Below are 15,116 nucleotides of genomic sequence, written 5' to 3' on the forward strand. Positions count from 1 at the left end.
AATGAGAGAGAAATATCTCATTAATTTTTAGATTGGAAAATATATTGATCAGGTGTTGCATGAAATTATGAACATGAATAGTTGTCACATATTACTTGTTAGACCTTGGTAGTTTTATTGTAGGGTTGTGCATGATTGTGTCAAGGATGTGTTTACTATTGAGAAGGGTGGACTGAAGCATTCCCTGGTTCCTTTGCAAAATTTATAACTTGGTAGATGGAACCTAAGTTTTGGTAGCTAAGTTTAATTTAGGGATTTTGAAAGGATTAGAGATCAGCATGGAAAGTAGGTATGTTGCACATTGAAGATAGTTGTAGAAATGAAGTTACTGAAGTAGAAAAAGGGAAAGTGTACAAGTTGGTATGGTGGAGGACATCTATGTCAAGAAATAGCTTGGGTTTATGTAGTGAACCCTAAAAAATGTTCTTCCAACTATTAAGAATATCTTTATTTTCACCTTGGGTGTCTGATGCAGAAGTATCGTAGGGAAGACAATGATCCTGTATGCAAGAGCTTTGAGCTTGGATTTATGGAGTTATGGTTTTCATGATTAGGGTTGTGTTTGGGATATATTAGGTAACTTTTCCCTAAGTGTGCATAGATATTTGAGTTATACTCTTGGATTTAGAGCTATTTTGATGACTATTGGTCGTGTGTTTTTAATTTATTGACAGACTTTGGAGATTGTATTTGTGAGCTTCAATTTGAGGGAGTTAGCATGGGCACTCTTAGATATGGATATTTGGATGGAATGTGGACCTATGTCTAAGTGTGTGAACTCTTATGTGGTCTTTTGAGTTAGTTAAGCAATGTAAACTTGGGGCCTATCCTAAGTATAATTATTTCATGTATTTAATATTTGTTGCCAAGCCAACTTGTGTCTTGAGGGTGTATTTAATGATAGTGTTTATTTAATGTCTATTATGCTAGGATGATTTGTGGCTTGACTTAGTATAAGTATATGGTCTTGTGGAGTCTATAATTATTATCATATAGCATGGAGGAAGCAAGGAGTAGCTATGAGAGTGAACTTTGTGAGTAGAGCTAGTAGTTGTGGCTTCGAAAATAAGAAGTTTTCTTGGTAGCTTACAAGCACAAGTTTAGATTCTTCTTTTGGTTTTCTATCAAATTTTGGATTTGTTCTATCTAGATGTTTGACCTTGCAATATCTTGTTGAACTTTTATTTTATTTTCTTATATAATTATATGTAACTTGGAAGGCCTTACAATTGAGCATGTTGGATGTAAACCTAATGATTCTATTGTGATCATTGGTATTCTTTTGGATCTAAATCTATGTGTTATTATTTATATTCCCTTGTGGGGTTATTTATTGGGGATTAGGGCATATCCTTTTGGAATTCTCCTTCCTTGCACTACATCAGTCTTCAAATATTATCACATTTTACATCTTTACAAGAATAATATGTGACTATAATTTAAGGTATAAATCTAATTTCTAAAACTTAATCTATTTTTTCCTTAACAAGGCTTTGATACCATGTAAATTTTTTGCTAAGTTTATATCAAAATTATTTAATGAATTTTGTTTTTCAGAATCATACTAATTCAATATTAATATGTTGTGGACTTTAATCTTTAATGTTGATCAATTCAATATATGGCATAACTTTTACATATGTATGACCAAGACTTCAAAAATGATGGGATGCTTCTAATAGCTAAACTATATTGATATTCAAATCTTGCTTGATATTAATTCATTTCTATATCAACAAGAATGAGATCCACTTAATATATATAACATATGAATAGGTATGTTGGGGGTGAATGGGCATGTCCTTCACCATTTTATCTATAATATGTTAGTTAACATATAAAAAATGATATCAGTGGTTGTGTTAGAAAGTAAAGTCCATCAAGATAACTAAGAGGAGGGGTGAATCAATTATCCAACTATTAAAAAAATTATCAACCTTTTTAATCTTTAATCATGTGATCAATATAATTATCAACCATAAGAAGATACTCATACAAAATAACACCATATATGTTAACTAGGGAAATCTTTGATTAGAGGGAAAACCTTGATGGGGATGGTACCCACAAAATGATATAATAATATAAAATTTCCTTCCTAGAGGATGGATTCTATTAGGAGCCAATGAAATACATGTAGTATATATCATTCCTTTTTAGGAGACTTAGGAGATTCCAACCCTATTAGTAGTTGCACCAACCTTGTTAGGAGTTATAGCAGGAAGATGGACCCACTGTCCAAATAGCTTCAAGGGAAAGGCAACTAAACTTGTTGTCTAACGGATCTCTATGTTATTCCTTATAAAATAATATAAATCTATAGCTCCTTCCCTATCCTTTGACTAGATTTCTCTTCAAATCTCAATACCAAATTACCAATCTCACATCAAATAAACCCTTGGATCACTTACTCATATTTACCAAATACTTCACATATCACTTATTCAAATTCACACTTCATCAAAAGAAAAATAACCTTCCTTTATACCTTATCCTCAAAATAATTCCTTGAGTCAGCCTTGAGAATTTTCCAATTACTTATAATAGGACCTCATTAAGATATTACAAAACATTACATCTTTTCACAATTACAAATTACTATCATCTTACATTCTTTACAACTTCTCACATGTGTGACCTCATAGCTTTCTCACTCATTGATGTCATCATTAGGCTATCTACTATCACTATCTAAATGTGCTCATTATTATTCTATCTTAGTAAAGAGATACAAATGAATCATTAAAAACCACTTATCAAGTATTATGTCTACTTACTATCTTATGTAAATTAAGCATGTCTTTCACTCTTTTTGTGTGCACTTATCCATGTCATTAGGATACAATGTACAACACATACTTAACTATGCTTGACCTAATCATCAATACATAGTCTGTACAACCTCATTCTCTATCTATTACTCTATTAGTCTTTACAGAAATAATGCTATATTGATATCAATGACAAAAAAAATCATGAATGCAACATTTCAATCATGCTAAAAATCTCCCCAAGTGTTATACCAATGCTTAGGATACTCCCCCATAGGAATACCATCAACACTCATGCTAAAAATCTCCCCCTTTGGCATTAATGGTACCAACATGAAAAACATCTAAGTTCCAACAATACCAAATCAAACTTTGATGTTGTTATTTTTCTCTCCTTTTAAAATCCTTTTCATCAATCAAATATGAGACTCACAAGAACACTTCTTTGTTCATGCTTTCTCATTCTTAGGATAGACATCAATTTTTCACACTCTAACTCTTAGGAATAACTCTCATTCTCCATGGGTGGTTATCAATTTTCACACTTCTCGCTTATAGGGACCACTTCTTCATCTATGTTTTCTCAATCTTACATGGATGGAAATCAAGTTTTCACAACTTCACCCACGTTCACCTATTGACATCAATTATAACACTTCTCCCCCATACAAAGGAGACACTTATCCCCCATTCATGGGAGATTTTTTTCATGTATACTTCTTCCACATCAATGGCAAATTGTTCATTATGTCAATCATTCGCTCCAAGTCTTCAATTAGCTCAAGTGTCCAAAGACATTGTTCAATATCAACTACCAAGAGTCCTTGATGAATCTTCTCATCACAAATACTCCCCCATGTTGGAAGCATATAGCATTTAGTCCAAACAAAGAATACTGCTTTGTACCATTGGACTAATGCATTCTCTACATCATCTACTCAGAAGTAGGTAGGGGCATAACCCCAAGCATACCTTGAAAACACTCAAATATATCTTTAGGAAAGGAATTTGTAAAGATATCTACAATATACTCTTTTGTTCTTACATACTCCAATCCAATTTCTTTTTCTACAACTTTCTCTCTCAAAACATGATACGTAATATATATATTCTTAGTCTTAGAATGCAACACAATATTGTTAGACATACTCACTGTACTTGTGTTATCATAGTGTATGATAATAGGTTCTAAGAATTATATTCTAATGTCCTTTAGCATTTTCTTCATCCACATGATCTGATTGCAATTTTTTATAGTTGTTGCATACTCTAATTTTTTTGTACTTTGTGAGATACAATCTTGTTTCTTGCTAAGCCAAGAAACCAATCTTCTTCCAAGGAAAAATGCACCACCGCTAGTGTTTTTTTCTATCATCCATATTTCCTACCCAATCTACATCATTATAAGAACACAAAGTAAAATTACTTGATTTATCATACCATAATCCAAAATCAAGTATACCTTTTAGATATTTGAATATCCTTTTTATTACTACATAATGTGATTCCTTAGGATCATCTTGAAATCTTTCTACTATCCCAACTACATTTTCTATATCTAGTCTAGTGTGAATTGGATATTGCAAACCTCTAATCATAGATCTATACTCTACTCAATTGTAGGTGTCTCATCTTTGCTAGATAACTTATGACCAGTTATCATAGGTGTACCAGAAGGCTTGAAATTTTGTAAGCCAAAATTTTTCAATAATTCTTTCAAATACTTAGCTTGTGATAGGAAAATACCATCACTATTTTGTACAATCTTTAAACCCAAGAAAAACTTCATCACACCAATCATACTCATCTCAAACTCATTCTTCATTTAATCAACAAAATTATCACTTGCTTCATCATTACCTCCAAATTTTATGTCATCAAAAAATATTACAATGATCAAAATCCATTTTTAATTTCTTTCAAATACAAATTACTAGATGTCATACCCTTATCAATCCCAACTTTGCCAAATATTTGTCCAATCTTGCATACCAGGTTCTAGGTGCTTGCTTTAGACCATACAATGCTTTCTTTAATATGCATACCATTTCATTTTCTTCTGTCAAAATAAATCCTTTAGGCTACTCAATGTAGATGTCTTCTTCAAGTTCCCCATTCATAAATACTGACTTTACATCCATTTGATACACTTTAAACTTCTTATTTGTTCCATAAGCTAGGGACATTCTTATTGCTTCCATTATGGCAATAGGGGAAAAGTTCTCTTCATAATCTATACCTTCTTGATGTGAATATCATTTGCATACCAATCTTTCTTTATTTCTCACAACTTCACCTCATTCATTCATCTTATTTCTAAATACCCATTTAGTTCTTATAACATTTTTAATCTTTAGGTCTAGGAACCTTCCCATGTCTCATTCTTCACAATCTGATCCAGTTCTTCCTTCATTGCTTGAATACAATGATCATCTATGCATGTCTCATCTACGTTTTTTGTTTCAACTTGAGAAATAAAACATAATTCCTCATGTACTTTATTTTTTTTCATCACTCATTTGTCTTTACTTCTAATGATTTGATCAATAGGGTGATTCTTTGTTAGATTCTTGTTTGGTGTGCGAGTTGCTATTTCAACTCTTACTTCTCTTGGTTCAAATATTTGTGTTGGAAATATAGGATATGCTAGATTACTGCAAGGGGAGGGGTAAATTAGGAACCAATAAAACTTATTCTTAATTCACCAATTAATCCTTCATATATATTTTGATCTAATTGCATGCATGAAAAATTGAAAGCATTAAAACATTCATAACACTTTGACACAAGATATGGTGAGTTAGAAACCTTGCAAATAGAAAGTTAGAGTGGGGTGGGGAGAAACAAACAAGCTTTAGTACTGTAATATAAATTTGGTTGGTTAAGGCTTACAATTGATCACTTTTGATGATCTACCCTATTAGGAGCAATAAGGATTGCTAGGTCCACCTTGCTAAAGGATTTACAAAACATACAATGAAGTATGCACTCAGTAAAGAGATTTTCAAAAGAATGTTAAGTCTACCTTGTGAAAGGATTTAACTGTTCCACCTATTAGAATGAACTAGTGGATGATCTCTAATCTACAACTCTAATTTTCTGGTTGAGATTCTTTTGGAGTGTAATGATCATCTTGCTGTGATAGATAAATCTTTGTTTCTCCTTATATCACTTATAGCCTTCTTACTTCACACTTCTTCTCTTATTATATTTGCATCAATGTAAACTTTAAGCAACCCCGCTCAAAAATGAGATATAAAAATATTGGCGAATCTTACATTATTTTGAAAAATAAAAATAATTTCTATAATTTAATTTGCAAATGTTACACTATTTAAATATTTTTATAACTAAATTTTATAAAAATGTGGTAATTTTAAATACTTTAAGAACTAAATTATTAGCCAAAATTTCCTTAAATTAGCCAATTGGAAAATATTAGCCACTAAAAAATACCCTGATATACATTATTTGTTCTTCTATTCATGTATTTTGATGTGATAGAATACATTACATATATACCAATCCAAGTCACAATTCATCAAAGTTGTCTACAATATAAGTTTCACCAAAATACACAAAGTCGGCCCACTATTGGTAGTCGAGTTCTGAAGACAAACTTGGTGAGGTTGTGAGACTCAACAACCATTGTCAACACTTAGCATCATCATGCTCTTGGTAGACATAGAAGCTCAGTTCATACTAATCACTTCCAAGTACTCTGAACTTAGTCAACATTGGTGACTCAGTGAACATTATGAAACTTGGCATATAAGCTAAATCACTTAGTTGACATTGCATGGCTTGGTCAACACTAACACTGTGAACTCGATATAAAATGAACCACTTGGTTGACACTTCCTGGCTTGGTCAACACTAGATTCACATTACTAATGGTGTAAACTGGGTAAACACTAGAGACCATGGTTTTTCTTATGCAACTTGGTAAATACTATGGAGCTCAGTTTGCACTAATATTCAACAACTTGGTAGATACTGCTTGGTGTGAACTAAATAGTGATCCTAGAACTACGTAGCAACTTTAGAACTCAATAGAACCTAAACTACTCAGTTAACAGTGTAAATTGCAACATAAGCTCAGCAGTTGCTAACCATTTGACTCAGTGTGAATCACTAATGAAAAAACTTGACCATAATGTCAACAATCTCCCCCTTTGGCATTAGTGACAAAAACACTTATCAATCAAAAAACTAAATTCTCAAAATTTCAAGTTCAAAACAATCTTTAGTCTCCATCTTGTGTCTTCAACTTGGTAACATACTCTATTTTTAAGATTTTTCAAAATTTCTTTTGTAAAGAATGTTTTTTGATTCTCTATACATGTATATGTATAATATTATGTTGCTCCCTCATACATATATACACATGTTATACATATATCTCTTATCTCATATATCACATTTCATTTTTCTTATTATGTTATCTCATCTTCTCCCCCTTTTTGACACAAATGTCAAAGGTGTATGCTACATGGTAATGCCAAAATGTGACAAGAAGTCAAAATGTACCTCCAAAATCAATGTCATTTTCTTGTCCCAATTTTCCTATAACACCTTTCTTGTATGTAATGCAATATGTACTTCCATTGATAACTCCATCATATGATCAGTTATGGAGAATTTATTATCCTGAATGAGAGTTTTGGCATATGTAATGTTTTTTTGCAATGCATCCATGTTCAGGAGAATCATCCCTTGGATGTCTACAAGTGTGGCCTTGATCTTGTATGCTACATGGTAATGCCAAAATGTGACAAGAAGTTAAAATGTACCTCCAAAATCAATGCCATTTTCTTGTCCCAATTTTCCTGTAACACCTTGCTTGTATGTAATGGAATATGTACTTCCATTGATAACTCCATCATATGATCAGTTATGAAGAAGTTATTATCCTAAATGAGATTTTTGGCATATGTAATGTTTTTTTGCAATGCATCCATGTTCAGGAGAATCATCCCTTGGATGTCTACAAGTGTGGCCTTGATCCTGGCTTCTTCCCTTAATAATTTTGCTTTCATATTAGTCAAAAATTTGATCTTTGAGTAGTGAGAAAAAGTGTAGCTCAGGTCAACTGACAACTAGTGTGCACTTGCCTTCAAGTCTTCGTCTATCTTAGATAGTTTATCTTTGATTTCATAAGTGAAGATAGATATATCAAATGATTTTTTAAATAATTATGTAACAATATTTGTAGAGATTTCTAATGAGCTAAGAATAGTAGACAAGTCTACTTGATATATTGCAATTTTCTATGCAACTTGCTCCAATACTTTGTTTTCAAATTTCTTATCTACTCTCTGTAGAAACTTCTCTTGTCCATTCAGATCTTCATTGAATTTCTAAATAAATTTTGTTAACTAAACCAAAATAGGTTGTGTACTATCAACCTCAATACGTAGTGCATCTACAAATATGTTCTTCACATCTTCAAGCACTTGATTTTCTTTGTTTTTCTCTTCTCTAAGCTTTTGTTGGTTAGCTTTCCTCTATAATAGTTCTCCTAAGATGTTCATTTGATTAGGATTCAAAGTAGATATATCCCAATAAAGGGTAACTATATCCTCATCAAGATCAATGTCTTCTTCTTTACCTTTGCCCTTGCTTGAAACTTTAGTACTCAGTTGAGGCTTTCTCTCAACTATCTTTGTACTTGCAATTTACATTCTGGGAATTGTAACAACAATAGAAATAGAAGGACTAGCAACAAAAGTAGATATTGTACTGACAGTAGAAATACCTAGTTGTTTTGAAGCCAAATCTGATGATGGAGGAAGCATTAGTTTCTTGGTAGATGAAGTGTTGATCACTTCAGTCAATATAGTACTCTGCTAAATAGGTGCAAAGATTGGTTGGGTGCATGGAGTTGCAGTGTTTGCCACAACCAACTTAGCAAAAGTTTTCTCTAAGCTTGATGGAATTAAATCTTTTCTTGAAGAGTGAGGAAATGAGGCCATAACTATTGTTGCAATCTTCTCTAGGTCATTTTCCTCAATACTTTGAATCTCAGGGAGATTCTCCTCAATATCTTCCTATTCTTGCTCCTCATCATCCAAATTTACATAATTTGTTTCTATATCTTCTTCTTCATTATTTTCCTTTTCTTCCTTGTCATCTTCATCATTTATCTCACTGACATGAACAAAAAAATCACTCTGTTGATGAAGTTTGTAGATATTCTTCGATGTATTTGTAGTTGTCTTCACCACATGTTCAAGTTCATTAACTAATATCATGCAAGTTTTGAATTTTGGAGTGATTTTTTCTTCATTTATCTTCATGGATTCTTTTCACTTCTTTATCACTAAGACTCATCATGAGCTGCCTTAGAGTCTATTCAAATATATCTTTTGCATTTTTCTAGCATTTTCCCATCTAGGCTTGATTCTTTCCATAAGCTCTTTGGGAATTCTTTGTACAAGTTGATTAGGTAAGTATTTTCATTTACCTAATTTGGATGTTATCATGTCTTTAACTTGCTTCTTTTAATCTACATTCTTAGTCTCCTATATGAGAGATTCAATCTTTTCATGCTCCTACATCAATCTCTTCTAATTTTTCCTAAAATGTAGGAGAAGGTCTTTTGAAAATAATATCCTCTACATCTTCTTTACCTAATTTCAATTTCTTTCTAGATTTGGATGTTCTTTTTATGAATATTGTAGATGATGACTTGGTAGGTTTTGTTATGATAGCCTTACCCTTCTTCCTAATTGGATCTTCTTCTTTAGATTTTGTTTCTTATTTCTCATATTCTTCCACATCATCTCCTTTTCCTTCTGTCAATAAGAGAGTTGAACTTGCTTGCCTCAGTTTAGCTATCCTCTTCTTTCCTTTTTTTATTGCTTGAGGAAGCTTAATTTAAAGTTTAATTCTACCTTTGGCTTCATCAAAAGTACCAAAATGTGTAGCCTTGGAAACCACAAGTTCATTCAATAGTGCCTTGATGATATCCTTAGTGTCATCAATGTTAATTTTTAGAATTCTTCAAAATAACTGATAGGGAGGTGAATTAGTTATTCAAGGTCCAATGATGTCCAATACAACTTTTCCTACAAATCCTTGATGGCACTTAACTAAAATTATCATGCATGTAATTGAACATTAAACAACTATGAAAAGTAAACATGCATCACACCATAACACTAAGGATTTGATAACCCAGAAACCCTCTAGGAATAAGAAGGCAAAACTGGAGTGGGGATGATACCCACAAAATAACTACGCAATTGATTTCAATCACTTCTGAAGGTCTTCCCTACTAAAGGCTTGCCCTATTAAAGGCTATAGCACATTATTAAATGTGACCCTATTAAAGGATTTAAGAACATTCAACTTAGAATGTCACCCTGTTAAAGGATTTACATAGAGTTGTTAGGCTCACCCAAGTCTATGGGATTTACAGTCACCTACTCAAAAGAATCTTTCATCCCTCTCCAAGGATCTCCTATCCTCCTCCTAAGGATCTCTTTTATCCTTCTCTTAAGGATCTCTTTATCCTTCTCCTGAGGATCTCTTTTTCCTTCTCCTTGAGATCTTCTATCCTTTTCTTGAGGCGTAACCACCTAGCTGTTAAGCTAACCTAGCAATGTAGGGTTTCAATATCTAATACAATGGTAAGAAATTATTAGAAGGGTTTTGACCTGATACAGATTGCAACTTCAACCTTGAAGATTTTAGATCGCTCTTCAGTTCTTTTCTTGGCTTTCCTCCCTTACAGTGCTAATAGTTTGTTCACCCTTCAAGATCTATCTCCTTGAGTTCTTCCACTCATTATGCCAATGCTCTTTTTTGGTCACTTGATCAATTCAGAGTCTTGATGCTCTGTTCTTACTCCTCTTGTCTTCTTTGCATGAATACACTTATGACCAACTCCCTCTCAAATATCCCTTTCCAATTTTAGGGTTTCAATGGATTAAGTAGGATACAATGTATCTGTCCCATATCTTGTTTCTATCTAGAAACTTCACGATAAATCCATTAGCATTTTCCAAAAATGTTTTACATAGTGTTCTATACCACTAGCTCATCATTCTTATCTTCTATCTGGTTTTAAAAATTCTAGATAACTACCATGTTGGCTTAGATTTGGTGAATCTTTGACTTTTCAAAATAATGCAGCAACTTGGCATCATTGGTCTTCTGATGCTTGGCACCTTTTGTGTTACTCGACTTCCTAATATTATTTACTGGTACTTGGCACCTATATCTTGCTCGACACCTGAAGGTTTCTTGTCACTTGATCTTCACTCGGCACCTGAAGGGTTTTGTGTTACTTGGCACCTGATCTTCCCTAAAGATCACTCAGCACCCACTATGTTGAACTTTCTTGGCTTCAATTGAGAATTTGTTTGGCACTAACTAGAACTCAATTAATCCTTACATCTTTGATATGTCATAGTGTGTCCATCCTCTATGTTTAGAGTATGTCATCAATTCATTATTTCATCAATGACTTAGTTGATCCTTATACTTCATTACAACATCATAACTTCAACCTTTCTCTAGGTACTCTAGTTACATCTTATTGATTGCCACCTCCTTGTCAATCAACCAATTGATAGTATTTAGATCACTTAAGCAATTGTCATTCCTTCAAGTAGAAAGTTTGACATCAATGACAAAACAATGATTGAAACATTCTTTACCAATTCCATTTCTCTTCATTCATGATCTTTTCAATCATTTTCAACAACTCATAGCTTAGAGGCTTAACTCACACCACTCTAGGTTTCACTACTTAAATGTACACTTTGTCATAGTCTACCATGAAACAAACATCATCCTTGTAATCTTCTACAAGTTTCCTAGGAATTTTGAATTTTATATTCATCTTTTCCTTGAATGAATCAAAGTAATTTTCCATGATATTGAAAAAGTTCTCACCCATATCTGCTATATATTCATAAATTTGATATAGTACTAGCACATCTTTTCTCCATATGACTGAACCTTTTGAAAGGAAAAAATTTTGCACAAAGAAGAATAAACAAGTCAAGAGTGAACCAAAATTATGTGGGTTATTCTTTGAATTCCTAATGCTCTCCATATTCTTGTTCAATTGAATCAGCATTATCTTGGCAAGGTCAAAGGACATATTTTTCTTCACCAACTTGAGAGCCAAATCAACTGCCTTACATGATACACTATTGAGATTATTGGAGCTATAGATCTTATGTGCTATCACATGAATTCCAAATTTCATCTCCATGTTAGTCACACTATTGATCTTCATACCTCTTCCATCCCACTTGGCAAGAATTTTTCTTTTCAGTTCTATGTGACTTAGGGTTTTGGTAGTCTTTTCCTAGTTCAACATTGGGAACCCTATGATTTGATGAATCATTTTCTTTGTTATTTGAATAGGCTATTCCAACTATAGTAGCCCATTGTGTACATGGCTAAGGATGAACCTTATCCATTTTATCTAAAATTTTGGGGCATATGTGGAATGTGTGTTAAAACCTTGGTTTCCAACTATTTATGCTTGGGTTTGAACACACCATTCACACATAACTTCTCTGAAGTCTAATCCATCTCTAGGGTTCCAATATCTTGTATCAAATAAAAAATATATGAACGAATATCATTAACAAGTAATACCTTAGGTGGAATTTGTGACTGAGCTCCAGTTAGATCAAGTTCTTCTACAATTCTCAAACTCAACTTGAAATGTGGTGCCTTCCAATCAACTCCTCAAACCAACATCTCAGATCCTTTCTTGTCTTTTCTACTGGAGGACACCATGCTTGGTAGGTTTATGAAAACATGAAAATCTAAAACAAAAAATGCATAGATCACTTGGAAGCACAAAATTTTCTCTTAGCAAATAGCTCTTTGAAAATTCACAATGATAAATGAATTTAATTCCTTTCCTTTTAACAAATTTTTATTTTGCAATCACCATAAATGCTTGGAAAGATTGCTTGTTCAGTGATAGACTATCTTCCACTTAGTTCAACCGTAGTACTTGGTAGAGTCATTTATAACTTGGTGTCCACACAGTATTTTAGTGTATCTGGACCTTTCTTGTTAGGGTCTTGTAACCTGACCTAGCACGGTAAGGCCTAGATTTTCCTTAGTCACTCAATGATCCCTTTGCATCTTAAATGTTGATATGAATCTTTTCTTCTAGCTAGCTAGAACTAATGTAAGATGTCTTCTTAAGAGTCTTAGATCTAGTCATCCCTAAGGGAGATCAAGTAGAAATGTTTGAGTCACCCAATTCTTGAGCGACATGTACTTCATGGCTCGAACATGCATTCTTAGGAGATTTCAGATTCCATTTTTGCCTCATCCTCTTTCTGATGTTGTCAACCTTGGCTTTCTTTTAATCTTCAATCCTTCTAGTGTTCATATATTTCTTGGCAAGATGTCCAAGTTTTGTACAAATAAAACATCTTCTAGTGGTGTCTCTTGTCCTCATGTGGTGTTTCACACAATTTTCTCCAATGTGCCCAAATTCTCTATAGTAGTGGCATCTACACCATATGTTGTAGTCCCAACCAAATATAGCTTTCACAATCTATTCTGTTGGGTTCAATATCTTGGTTTTGCATTGAGAAGATTTGTGCCCATGCTTCTTGCATTTTTGACATTTACCTTCAAATTTAGGTTTCTCTCTACATTAATTTTCTCTATGACAATGCTTATTGAAATTGTAACACTTTGCATTGAATTTTCCTTTACTTTTACTCCAATATTGTTTTGATGCATGACCTAACTTACCATAGTGATTGCAAGTAGGCCTTTGATTCTATTGAGCTCCTTGCTTGGATGATTCACCTTCTTCTGTGTATCCTATTCCTTCTTTTCCTTTTTGTATATATTGACTTTTCTCATTCAACTTAATCATGTATGCTTGAGATTTCATCATCTTCTCATTGGTTTGTCTTTCAGTGTTTAGATCATTTTGCAATCTTTAATTTTCTGATCTTAGATTCATAATTTCTTCATTTTCATTTATAAGCTTATCAATGAAGTATGTCTGTTAAAGCGATAGATGTTAAATTTCATTGTTCTTTCCTCCTATCTCTTCTTTGGCTTTGTCTTTTTCTTCCATGACTTCACATAATCTTATTGACTAAATTTCTTGTTCTCTTTTCAATTTTTTAACCTCTTCTTGAATATTACAATTCATTTCTAATAGGTCTCTGATTGCCTCATTAGCTTCATCTAAATTTCTTTCTAAATAGATATCTTCAATTCTTTATTTAGTGTAGAGTTTGTCATTCATTTGTACTACAAGATCTTTTCTTATTTTTAAGGATTGAGAGAGTTTCTCCTTTTCTTTCTTAAGTTGCCCAATAGCTAATTCCAAATCCAACTTTTCATTGTTAATGTAAGAATTTGCCTTAGGGAAAGATTCACCCGAGATCTTAGAACTCAAACACAAGCACAACTATAGAACAAAAAGGAGTATGATCAATATATTAGAGTATTTCCTCATACATTTCTCTATATTCTATTTACAAACACACTAGGAGTGCCTATATATAAAGGCCTCTCAGGAAGCACCTAGAATGTCTCTAGAAAGAACCAAGAGATAAGATAAGCATGACAACTAAGCACACATTTTATCCATAATTATAGATGAGAGGATAAGAATGACAAGGTGTATCTCAAGTTGAGATGTTGTAGACACCATGTGCTTAATTAGTGTGCTAACTCCTATGTTGCAGATACCATGTGCATAAAAGAGGTGCAAACTCCTGTGTTGTCAATATGACAACTCACAAGAGTGCACATACTCCTAGGTGACTAATAAATAAATATTAAAATAATGAATTAACCTAAGTAAACTTAAGTAAGTTTAAATAGTGAATAATTATTTACACCAACACCCCCCCTTAAGTGTGACTTAGGGGGAATGCACTTAAGTTCACAAGAACTAGGATGAAATGCATAATGGCTACTAGGCCATGTTAGGTACCCATGTACATAATGAAATGCAATCTCTCATAAAGTAGAGAAAGAGGAAAAACCTCATGGGAAACCCCCGAGAGAGATGAAAAGAAAAAGATGCATGGATCGATGGAGTAATCAAGACCCCCCCATTATGACATACATCAAGTATATACAAAGGAGAAGTGGGAGAAGGAAAAAACCCCTTAAGAGTAAAAAGTCCCCCCCCCCCACCCCCAATAAAGGAGAAGAAAAAGGAGACAAGGTACCCCCCCCCCCCCCCCCCATATGTAAGGTGTTGACCAGTGAGAAATGCTCCAATATAGAAGTTGATCCATGAATGTTGAAGGATGTTCCTCCCCTTTCAAAGATATAATGGCAAAGGTATTAGTGAGATGCTTCCTCTAGGTGTGGAAAGAATCT

The sequence above is a fragment of the Cupressus sempervirens genome, chromosome 11, assembly GCF_028749045.1.
Source record: "Cupressus sempervirens isolate cs-2001-9-10 chromosome 11, ASM2874904v1, whole genome shotgun sequence".
NCBI classification, from domain to species: domain Eukaryota; kingdom Viridiplantae; phylum Streptophyta; class Pinopsida; order Cupressales; family Cupressaceae; genus Cupressus; species Cupressus sempervirens.